This window comes from Colias eurytheme, chromosome 24 (assembly GCF_061535395.1).
Source record: "Colias eurytheme isolate Ceu_HAF_F1 chromosome 24, ilColEury1 Martin Lab GWU primary, whole genome shotgun sequence".
In the NCBI taxonomy this organism is placed as follows: Eukaryota; Metazoa; Arthropoda; class Insecta; order Lepidoptera; family Pieridae; genus Colias; species Colias eurytheme.
In genome coordinates, this window is record NC_143003.1 from 4,824,910 (window position 1) to 4,838,557 (window position 13,648).

General features: G+C 31.4%; 1 protein-coding gene across 1 annotated transcript in view; it reads right to left on the reverse strand.

Annotated features, from left to right (window-relative positions):
- siz (Brefeldin-resistant Arf-GEF family protein schizo) overlaps positions 1–13,408 on the reverse strand; it is a 182,867-nt gene extending 169,459 nt beyond the window's left edge. The window contains exon 1 of the mRNA XM_090115939.1: positions 13,179–13,408. The gene's annotated coding sequence lies outside the window, so the exon portion shown is untranslated. The remainder of the gene's footprint in view (positions 1–13,178) is intronic.
- Positions 13,409–13,648: the final 240 nt, after the last annotated feature.

Here is a 13,648-nt window from a genome sequence, read left to right on the forward strand (position 1 = left end):
AGTTAAATATTATATATGTATAGGTAATTTTCAATAAATCTCAATAACTTGAACTTCCTCACCTCTCATAAGATACCATCAGTTATTAAAAATAAAAACTTAGTTTAACTGCAATTTCCTTACCATAAATGCAGGTATTAATAAAAATAAAAATTACAATATCCTTGCCACTGTCAGTTCCCGTGTTCATTAAGATAAAGATAGTTTTAATTAAAACGTGGCCATTATAAACAAAATGTAGTAAAATCTGTTTATACAAGGTAACCATTAGCGCTGTTAGATAGCTGTTATACCCGTATAGGTAAACATTAAAGACCACATATTGTGTATGGTAATGTATACAAAAACTTGATATTTTGGGAAAACCGCTGTTTTGAATTATGTGTAGCTCTAGTATGAGTAAACTCAGATAGTCATATAGTTACATGCCTTATATGAAAGAGGAAAGAAGCTCGAGAATTTTTCGAAACACCAGTCCAATAATAATCAAACATATTGTTTCCTTCCCGTGACAACGGCACGTAAAACGAGCGAATTTAATTAACTTATTTCTTAAAATATTACAACTCACTGTTTGTATAGAGATCTCACTGAGACTTATTTTCTTTTTTCTTTCTTATAAAATTACATTTCAAATTCGTGAGTGTTTTTATTTTTGTAAAGGTATTAAGGCGCCCTTGTTCAAAATGTATGTTTCTAAATCATGGTTTTTGGATAGAAATCATCATATTTAAAATCCTAAAAAAATATATAGCACAGATAAACGTTTGATCTAGTGACTTTTTTGGATAAAAACACAATATTAAACATTTAACTCGATCAAAAAAAAATCAGAAGTAACATCGATTTTGAAAGCATAATCAGTTTTATGAGAATTAGGGGAACGCTATGTTTATGAAAATTTTACATTTCATTTACTAATCAGGTTTTACAGGGAAATTTTTGGATAGATTTATAATTTAGCCCTTATTTTTTTCTATATAAAATATAATACGTAAAATGCGACTCGCGCGCACCACGTCAGTGCCGCCAGAGTCCAGCCGGACGTCATCGAAGGAGGACCTGTGCTAGTTTTGCTCCCGACCACGTTGTAGTCGCCGCTCGCGTATTAGAACCGAGCGGCGAGTAAAACGGCGAGCACGTCACGGTATAAATAAATCAGTAGTTTGATTTTATTACCTATCTTAGGATTGTTGGTGTAAATAAATTAACTTCTTATTCTATACTATTAAACGAGCAATATTTGCATATTTATATATTTTGTTTGTAAATACTAAATACAGTGTGGAAATTTTCGATGGGCCCTGGGTGAAAGTACTAGAAATACTGGAGATAGCAAATTTTGCTGAAAGGAAACATTCCTTTATTTTTAAAAGAAATAGAACTGCATTCAAAGATTTTCAAAAATTCATATTCTTCGACCGGGAATCAAAAGAACTAAAAATGTAAAAAAATAAAATTTTCCATTTTATTCTTCAAATCAACACAAGTTTCATATTACAATTACCAGAAAGAAAGAAAGAAAGAAAAAATGTTTATTTGTAATTTAAAATTATTATGTTTTAAAAATTACCTTGCCTGAGATCCTCTATATTATGGGATGTTGAATAGGAATAGCGGCAAAGTTTTGAAGTACTAGTAGGAAGACTATTATGATATTGGTTCATCTGTATGAGTATGACAATTATTATTTTTATGAAACAACAATCCAAGATGGCGCCGACGACAATTTTACATCTTTTCGTCATGGGTGTCATTTTCATGGTTTTTGGGGTAGCTATTAACCAATATGAGGTCAAAACTAAAATCCAAGATGGCGCCGACGAAAATTTTACATCTTTTCGTCATGGGTGTCATTTTCATGGTTTTTGGGGTAGCTATTAACCAATATGAGGTCAAAACTAAAATCCAAGATGGCGCCGACGAAAAATTTGACATCTTTTCGTCATGGGTGTCATTTTCATGGTTTTTGGGGTAGCTATTAACCAATATGAGGTCAAAACTAAAATCCAAGATGGCGCCGACAAAAAATTTGACATCTTCTCGTCATGGATGTCATTTTCACGGTTTTTGGGGTAGCTATTAACGAATATTAGGTCGAAACTATAATCCAAGATGGCACTGACGAAAATTTGACTTATTTTCGTGATGGGTGTCATTTTCATGGTTTTTGGGCAAGCTATTAACGAATATGAGGTCAAAACTATAATCCAAGATGGCGCCGACGAAAATTTTACATCTTTTCGTCATGGGTGTCATTTTCATGGTTTTTGGGGTAGCTATTAACCAATATGATGTCAAAACTAAAATCCAAGATGGCGCCGACGAAAAATTTGACATCTTTTCGTCATGGGTGTCATTTTCATGGTTTTTGGGGTAGCTATTAACCAATATGAGGTCAAAACTAAAATCCAAGATGGCGCCGACGAAAAATTTGACATCTTTTCGTCATGGGTGTCATTTTCATGGTTTTTGGGGTAGCTATTAACGAATATGAGGTCAAAACTATAATCCAAGATGGCACTGACGAAAATTTGACTTATTTTCGTGATGGGTGTCATTTTCATGGTTTTTGGGCAAGCTATTAACGAATATGAGGTCAAAACTATAATCCAAGATGGCGCCGACAAAAATTTTACATCTATTCGTCATGGGTGTCATTTTCATGGTTTTTGCGGTAGCTATTAGTGAATATGAGGTCAAAACTATAATCCAAGATGGCGCCGACGAAAATTTTACATCTATTCGTCATGGGTGTCATTTTCATGGTTTTTGCGGTAGCTATTAGTGAATATGAGATCAAAACTATAATCCAATCTCAACAACCTTGAAAATGACACCCGTGACGAAAAGATGTCAAATTTTTCGTCGGCGCCATCTTGGATTTTAGTTTTGACCTCATATTGGTAAATAGCTACCCCAAAAACCATGAAATAGACACCCATGACGAAAATATGTAAAATTTTCGTCAGCGCCATCTTGGATTTTAGTTTTGACCTCGTATTGGTTAATAGCTACCCCAAAAACCATGAAAATGACACCCATAACGAAAAGATTTCAAATTTTTCGTCGGCGCCATCTTGGATTTTAGTTTTGACCTCATATTGGTAAATAGATACCCCAAAAACCATGAAAAAGACACCCATCACGAAAAGATATCAAATTTTCGTCAGCGCCATCTTGGATTTTAGTTTTGACCTCATATTGGTTAATAGCTACCCCCAAAACCATGAAAATGACACCCGTGACGACATGATGTCAAATTTTCGTCGGCGCCATTTTGGATTTTAGATTTGACCTCATATTGATTAATAGCTACTCCAACTCTTTGAAAATGACACCCATGACGAAAACATTTCAAATTTTCGTCGGCGCCATCTTGGATTTTAGTTTTGACCTCATATTGGATAATCGCTACCCCAAAAACCACCGACATTTGCAAATGTGCTTGCTACTGAAGGAAAGTTCAGATTTAAAGATGTGACGAATATAATTTATATCATTCCGACCGTTTCTCGGAATAACATACATTTACTAAGAAGGGTTTAATATATTGCCGGTAACATAATATTATGTATGATCAAGTGTATGATAATAATAATTAATAATTCATAAAAAAGTATTTTATACATTTCTTAAAAAGGTTCGATATTGTATACAATAATATTCATTAATTGATTATTTTGCCTTCTTTATTTGTTTTACTTTTAATTATTATTACCAATATTTTCAGAAGAAAATAAATTAATGTACCTATCCAGAACGAGAGTTTCATTTTAAATTTTAAATGTATTTATGAAATAGACCAAAAAACCAGTAGCGTTCTTTATGTTTACATATGATGTTGATGCCACAATAAAAATGTTCGATTCCATGATATTTTTATTTCTAAGAGCAAATATTTTTACGAGAAATAAACAATAAATTATCTTTTATATTGTTTCTATCGATTTGGAAAATAAAATTAGATTTTTCGTTTCCCAGTCGAAGCAAGTGAATTTTAGATACTCTTTGAATTTAGTTCTATTTTTTTTAAATAAAGGAATGTTTCCTTTCAGAAAAATTTGATATCCTTAGTATTTCAAGTACTTTCCTTTCAGGGCACATCGAAAATTTCCACACTGTATGAATACAAACAAATATATGTATATAAATATGCAAATATTGCTCGCTTAATGGTATATGTAGTGAATTTATTTATCAACAACATTCCCACGATAGCAAATAAAATCGAACTACTGATTTATTTATACTGTGTCGTAATCGCCCGCCTTCTTAGGTCACCGGAGTTCATGTCGCGCCGGCTCCTGCGCAACGCGGGCGCGAGCCGTCTCAGTGCCTAAAATGCCTAAATTGTCAGTACAAGGGGGCCTTAAAACTACTCAGTATCTATGTCGAATGTAAATTGATATCAAAATCTTATTTCCTATCAACAAGAAGTCTACGAAGTAAATATCAATTTAATATTTTCTTATACTGTAATGATCAGAACAACGAGCCCATCTTTATTCCATTGCAATAACTCAAATTATTAACTCTGTTTATAATCAACAATCGCGTTAAAAGCTGTTTAATTTTTTACTTAAGCTTATCATCGATTAAAGAGGTTCATAAATTATATTACCATATTTAATTACACGCTTCTTCGCGAGACCGGCGAAGCGTGGCGGGACAGTTATAATGTGTCCATTTCTCTCAGGCCACATTTGTATTGTTTTGATTCGACTACTTATACGTACTTTCTTTACGACTTTGTTTAACTTCAGGTCATAAAGACATTACCATAATTAGGCGCATAATTTGTATAATTTTATGAACAGAAGATATTAATTTCCCTAACTAGGTGGAAGCCGCGGCATAACTATTTACTTGTTTAGTACCTAATCTGTGGTCGAGAGTTTACCTACTTGTAGAAATGAATAGACATTATATTATAGAACCATTACTTACCTGAATCTAAATTTGTTCAGCCAGGTCACGGTCAATAGTAGATGCAATTTGCTCAATGCCACGCGTGTCAAGATCAAGTATTGAACCATGAAGAAAAGGGGTAAAAATACTCATCTCGATGATAAACGATGCATAAAAATGTTCATAATTTTATTCATTTCTTGTCTTTTAATATTACCCTTCTTGAAGGCCCCAATTGCCATTTTAAGCCAATGCAGTGCATAAATAAAGAACCATATCTCTTACAACACTTTCCCCCCTCAAGAGAACTGTAGATAAGACCAATTTAAATAATTTATTTACGGCAACAACAGCTTAAATATAAATGAGATTTCTTCGAAGAGCGCAACGAGAACGAGAACTTCTTTCGCGCTTTACTTTCTTCCATTTTAATTGTATGAATTAACCACTTAAATATTCTAACGTTCATTTATATTTCATTCATGTTCTGTTTTCACAAATAAATACCGTTATGTAACATGGAGATACTACGTTGAATAGTTTATGTATGAACTCGACTTCTGGTGAAAGACGTGTATAAAAGATAGATATATAATGTAGTATTTTAATATATTAAAAAAAAAGTGAAGTCCCATGTCCCCAAGTGGGGTAAGGGGCAGATGCGTTATGCAGGTAACATCTGTTTCACTGATCGATTTTTCTTTTGGGGACAAGTAGATGATCAGCCTCCTGTGTCCTGCCAGACCGAGACCTTTTTTTTATTCGTCTCCACCGGGAATCGAACCCAGAAGAACCCCCCGGTTCTACGCTCACGCGTCAACCACTGTACCAAGGAGGCGGTCTTTAAGCCGTTACCCGGCAATTTCGACTATGTTCAACCTCTATAATGTCTGGTACAACATAAAGCACAATACCGAAAAAAATATATAAAATAGGATGGTCTTTGATCTTTAATTGCTCGCGAGGACTTTTTTCCAAAGTTAATAGATTTCTAGAAAAAAAATGTGCCGTGGTCATCGATTTTTCCGCAAATACTCTATAAACTTCGTAACCTGCTGACTTAGAGCTCTGAAAATTTTATGTTTAATAAATTATCAGTTACACAACAGTCCCTGACGAGGATTTTTTGTTTCACTGATTGGTATCTTTTTAAATACAAAATGCGAGGAAAAAAGGAGGTGCAGCGGGAGAGGTTTGAGATCCGTCAAGTATGGTCAAAAGGTTATTAGCGCATGTATAAGCCTTAATATATTATGGAGTGTATAATATGTGAGTATTATGCGGAGTGAACAGCACGTGTGCACAATATTATATTGTAACTTTTATTAAACGCTCGTGCTGGCTTCGTTTTTGCATGACATGCGTGCGATGTTTCACTTAATATATTGTATCTACTTGTATGTGTACATATTTCATTTTATACATTTAGCATGTACAAAGTAATCGTTGATGCTCGAAATATACGTGTTATTAAATACTATTGATATGTGTAATTAAGTTAATTTCGTTGCAAATATGTAGGAATGATTTAATACTAGTAGACTCGGTAGGTAATGAGTAAGTTTTTCAACTATAACTACTATAACATCTATAGCAGGTAATAATAATGCAATTATTAGCTGCTAGATGAAATTAGATTAAAAGTTAAAGCAAAGCACACGTTTATTTTATGAAAAATACTTAATCTATGAAAATATTCAGGTCATTAACCTCACAAAATACAAGGAAACAACGAGAAATGCCCATTGGAAATGCCACCATTCTATAAAGTTTGGATTTCATAGAAAATTTACAAAATCTGTAAATGATTTTACACAATATTTCCTTTAGCCACCCTTTTACAAAATATAACTTGGCTCTACGCCTGAAACCAATTTAATATTTATTAAATGGCCTTCCTATACACAATAAATAACCAGATATGTCTAGACACAATAAATATGGTGAGGTTAGTAAAAAGACGTTAAAATTCCGTAGAATGTATGTAATAATAATAAACTATGAAATAAATTCTATTGCGCAGTAGCAAGTAAGCTATATTGTATTTCTATCATAATATGACTGATTACTGCATTTAGGATGTGTTCATAATATTTCATCACATGCTGTAGGTATAGTTTATACACGAGAACATTATGTCTTAGCAATCCGATTTTTTAATATTCAGTACCTAAATGGTTAGGTAATTTTTATAATATGAGGTAAATCTAAACTCTAGTTGATGAAAATAATTTTAATGCTTACAAGTTACATAGGTTTAAATACATTATTACGCAAAATATATAACTGCAAGCGAATTAATGGAATAAAGGGTACTATACCTACTGTAAAAGGTGCAACTAGATTCATATTTTTTTTCGTAACATTACCATCTGGGTAGGTCCTTATATCTCCATAATTATTCACTATAATCTGCCCAGCAATTTTCACCCTAAACTTGTTTAACAGAATAACATATCAAAACTATCAAAAAGGTACACTTCTGTTAACCTTTAAGTAATTTACTTAAGTTTTCTACCTACGCTATAATCTGCTAATTATATACCCATTAGAGCTGTAGAGAAGATGACCTTCCATGTTTTGGGCATAAAATATCAAAACACACATTAGTTAATATGTGTTAATATTTTAATAACTCCGCACCCACGCACACACCTACACTTTATTTACAGAACGGTGCATTTACATCAAACGAGCGATTCTTCATCCTATGAAAAATGAAAAAATGTCTATGTCTATGTCAAATTATTTTAGTGTAAACAGGCGTAGAGCATTCTTTCGTTGTTCTTAGTGCGTTCGGAAAGATTCAATGCAATGTTCTAATACTGAACAACAATGAATGTTTACGTTTACTAAAAGATCACGAAAGTATGCTCTTGTTCTAGCTCTATGTTCGTTTGATGTAAATGCACCTTAACAAAAATGAGTCTGAACGCGACACCTTTAATTCGGCCATATTAATTAATATCATAAAGCATCCTATTATCTTTTGTTTTATTCAAGGCGATATAATTAAATGCTTCACAACGAAATTAAAACGCAATTTATAGTTACGTTGTTATTTAACATGTCTGTTAGAACCATAGAAATCTAAATAACAAGACACATAGAAGGGCTATAATGTCATAATTCGTATGAAAACCGCTGTCGCCAAAATCAACACATTCAAACCGAAAGCTAAACAGTACACACAAGTAAACTATGCCTTTTATTGGACAGCTTGATTTTAGTGAAAACTAACTTAACTATTAAATTAATCTTTTGAATATGTATCCTAACGCACGAATTTACGGTTTATTTTAGAATAACATCCCTAAGTATATGAGACTTTTTGCTCCAATACGAACAAACGTGATAATAAGAATGGTCGACTGTGTCATTCATTGTTATTTCGATTACTATGGTGACAGTCGTAATACTTGTAAATATTCTATAATTTTAAGGAAAAACGGCATTATTTCTAAAAAAAAATATTTTCCGATGAAATATTATTCCTTTATAAGTATAATTACAACTTGTGGAAGAATTTCCGCAATGGGAATTGCTGAAACACACCATGTATACACTCATACGTCTCCAGAGCAACTGAACAGTGACGAATGCACTGGTGTTGTGCAAATCACCTGAGTGGCGACAAGGTCACGCACGCTTACGACTTCTAGTGTCTTGTTATTTAGATTTCTATGGTTAGAACTTAGAACTAACTTCATGTTCTTGTATGATTTAAATGACGCGTTAATTGATGCGTTATTTTTGTTCAGTTAATGTTTGTTAACTACACACATAGAAATAAAACAGAATCTTCACTACATAGTATTTATAGAATAATTTGTTCTAATGACAATATCTACTTACTAAAATTCTGTGATTTACAATAGTCACGCAACGTAGTATACAATAATGGAACTATTTTATATCACGCATTTATATACCACATATAAATGAAATTATTTAGTACAACAGAATTGTGAAAGGCCTCTTATAATATATTATCGGATTACATATAAATTGTGTTATCATAGATAAAATATAGAAAGCGTACAAAAATACATAAAAAGTAACTTTTTATTATGATAAGATTACACACGTGATAATTCATTCAATATTTATTATTTACGTAACATCATTATATTGTAATCTGTTGTCCATTATAAATTATAATACACTTATATTGTTTTTTAGCTATTCATAAAACAATAAATAATAGTTAATAAAAGTAGGTAATCCTAGAACAAAACATAATCCGTAATATCTTTATTATAGTCTATGAGGGTTTTTTAGGGTTTTTTATTGAAGTCAGATGGCTTTACCATTTTAACCGCTGATATACCTACGCTATATTATATATTATCTTATCAATAAAAAATTGATATAAAGATTGACAGCATTACTGTTATCTACATTCCCCAATAAACTAAACAAATGAAAATAAAAAGGCTTCCAATATTCAATTATTCCACTACGTACCCACCGTGTTTTTTAAGTGGGGAAATCTTGCATAGATATCCACGGCTCCTGGGAAGGAGCCGGCGAGATAGTATTAAGATTATCAACACAAAAAACTTTCCTCCTAATAATATTAATATAGAAGCATATAGAAGTTTAGATTCAAGTAAATAAAGTTAGTTAAAGCGCCGATGTTCTAGTGATTGTTATGCCTATTGTTCTCACACATTATCCCAGTGATATTACAATCACCACTAATTGAATTGTTCCTAAACTACATATAACCGAGTATAAGTTAGCGATGTATTTCCAATTCCATTACAGAAAATTCACTATGATCACTTAACAAGTTTACCACACACCGCAATAAATAGGTTTATCTGTTTTTTTAAGACGAAACATGCACTACTGCTACTATCTATGATTAAAATCTGTATTTTATTCAATAATTTTGAAAACATTCATATCGTTGCTGCAACTTACGTTCCCACTGCATTCATTATCAATTAAATATAAAAACATTTCTGGAAACACAAAGCGGCCGTGCTAGCCTTCCCATGGAGAACACCCTATATAAAACGATAAAACCGATGACGTCACAGATTTAATTCCAGATGGGAGAATCATTGTTTCTCCACGGTTCGCATGTGGAGCGCGCCTCAAACCTCGCTAGGGCATTGCACCGGTCAGTGCTCGTACAAGGCTGGCTTTAGAGAGCAGTTTTCTACACTATAAATGTCATAATTAGGTGAAAATCGTTTTCGATAAGGTGGAGAAATGATTCAATAATCGTGTGAAGAGATACGTCGTACCTACATGGTGTTCCGGCGAGGGTTTTTGTATTGAATATGTTATATAATATGTTTGTAACTGTATGATATCCTGCTTTCTATAAAATATTACTGATTGATATTTCACTATTTGATTGTATTTTAAAAATTTACTAATAACTTTCTGTAATATCATGGAATAATAATGTTATTTTTCTCGAATAAGTAAGAACGTATAAATAAAACAAAACGGTGGTCCTTTTTTAGATAATAATGTAGGTATAACGACAATTTTTATGCTCTTTGATGGATTTTTCTAATAGAAAGAGGAAAATGGAAAAGTTATATTACAAAAGGAAGATCCTCGATCGAGAACCGAAACTTTCTGTGGTTTTAATCCTTAAAAGGGATTCATAACTTATTTAGCTTAACTTAGCTTTCCGCCATTGCTATAGAAAAACATAATTTATTATTTAAATTATGTTTTTCTATAGCAATGGCGGAAAGCTCGAAAATAATTATAACTTTACACACAGCGCGTTACCTAAAACTTTGCAAACGAAATGGAAAACTATCAAATAAAACCGAATATGGAGATTAAATTTTAATAAATTATACACATAAGAAGTGATGTAGCAAGCTGTGGGCGTAAATACCACATTTTATCGCCAAAACAGAGAGGAATGCGGTACGACGTTATTCTTAGCTTCAATTTATCTACATTTTTGTCATAATGCATCTGGTTAGCTGCAAATTGCAATGCAGGTATCGTAATTGTTCACAATTGTAATGAATGTTGGTACATTTGTTTGCGGGTATTCGTAACTTTACGTATTCAGAAACGTATTTACCTACTGTACCGTATACGGTATGATGATGAATATTTTGAAGTGTGGTACTGGCGCATTGTCTTAGTCTGTTATAAAAGTAAAAAAAAATGAATTAATAAGGACTTTTCGCTTGATATTATAAGAAGCGCGCTCCATCTTAGGCCACATCTCGCTTATCATCAGGCGAGATCGTATTCAAGCGCTTCCCTATCATACAATAAAAAAAGAAGGTAGGTATTAAATTATTATTTCAATTTCACATATATTATAAGTAATTTTCACACATTCTAACGTTTACAATGTTTTAATTTTACATACTACTTATACAAAAATAAGAAAATATACACAATGGCTATTTATAAGCACCAATTGGAAAACCACGAACATAAATTACAGTGCATATCGGAATGCAATATGTGTACTTATCTCTTCTTATTGTCGTTTGATTATTGAAACTTTAAAGTTAAAATGTATTTTTAGTAGTGCTATCCGCGAGGGGGGCTAGTGATCTGTACTACAGGTCTTTCACAGACCTATTTCAGACACTAGTCCTCCACAACGAAAATGCTACATGTTTACATATTTAGTTCCTTTGTAATAGTTTAAGTTGTGAAAGCAAATAAATGAACTTTTTATTTTTATTATTTATCTATTACTTATAACCTCTTACATAAAATTATATTTCAATATAATTTCAATATTGAAAAAACTAAACATTTTACTTTATTTAAAAAGACTTAAATAAATTACGTCACTTCAGGAATACGGTCAACAGAACATAAATGCAATAAACTTTAAAGCGACTCACTTTGCACAATTTCATACTTTCTGAAGCAACTCTCATATTTTGAATCTAAAACGTAAAACGGAATAAAATTTGTTCTCATTTTTAACAACCATTTATATTTTAATTTACTTTTGGCTCTTGCAGTTAATTAATAAAAAGCTACAACAAAATTGACTGTGGCGTAATCATGCAAATTTAAAAGGTCAACTATGATCTCATAGTTTATTTTACTGTTTGTGTGCGTTTCATATAAAGTTTAAGTGTGACTTTCCGTTTGTTTGTGGGAAATTGTATATATGGAATTTAGGTATTTTGGCACTTAAAGTAATAAGTATACAACTAGAGGATTATAAAAAGTATAAGACACATGTTAAGCAGTTCCATCACAGTATTACAATATTTAGGAAATAATATTGTAATAGTTGTTCCATCATGAAACAATATTTCAAAGTATAACTTATATTTTGTTAAATTGAATTTCTAATGAAAAATAATAAAAATTTTACTATCTTTATAATATTTTATGTTACTTTCAAGTATATTGTACAATACAGATCTGTAAATATTTTATATAGGAGCTTTTTAGAAACAGAAAAAAGAAATATTATATACCTTCTTATAGCACAAATATTTTGAATTATTTTGTAGGTAGGTAATAGCAATTTAGGTTTTATACTCTCTTAGTACTGTAATTATTGAATTATGTTTTAGTTTGTTCTACTAAATATAATAAGTAGGAGTCCTCTTTTTAACTGTTTAATTATAATTTATGTTTGTGAAAAAAGTTCTATGCAGTTTTAGATATTTTTTAAAAGGACAAGACACAATTTATAACTTGATTAATTTTTGTAATCAAAATAATCAGGTAAGTATATTATTATAGTATACAATTAATAATCACAATATGACTTATTGTAGAAATTTATACAACTTAAATTAACTAATAATTATTTTTTTATAATACAAAAATATAAATATTTAATCAGGAGGTAAATTTAAATTTAGATAACGAAATTTGAAATTAGAACAAATTTAAATCCACTTTGCTGTTAAACCTAGTTAGAATATTTGAAAAGGGAACACGCAGTCGATGATATCAACATTACGTACAAAAACGGCCGTTTATTATCAATATTTGAATGAAATACAACATAATCACATGCAAAAACCACGATAAAATTTATTATTATTGAGCGTCAATCAAGTTTGTAGTAATAATAACAATGCAATAAGAACACGGTAAGTACTTAGCTAGAAATGAAGGATACTAACCGTGCAATAAACAATATACATTTTGATTTTCCTTTGTGTTTACGTTTGACCCGTAACTACAGACGAGTTTATATATGAATTAACGTACATTTATCTGCATATTAAATAAGAAATTATCTAAACAATCAACAAAAAAGGGGGGTAAATATCGATTGTACTCACCACAACAAGCCGGCGAAGTTGAAATAATATAACACAATTTTGTCCACTTACGCACGTTATTTCTAATCAACTCAACCTTTTTATTCACTAATAATCACACCACTAATTTTAGATAGAGGAAAGGCGATAATTTCGACAATTATCATTCACAACTTCATAAAAACACTTCATAAAGCGAAATAAATCCATTCATATACCGTAACACCAATTGAAGCACTGAACGCGACAGAAGCCCCAGAGCAAACTGTCAAATGAATCCATGGACTAGACGTTTCTTTTCTTTTTTCATAGACAAAATAAGTGTGCGCACAACATTGATTTAAAAGTTTGTGAAAAAATATTAATATGAAATCCATATTTTTGTTAACTTAATATAATAACCATGTAAATATAAATAATGAAATCAACATAAAAAGTAATTAATGGAACAGAAGCAGAAAATAAAAATTTCATTTTAGCGCCATCTGTAA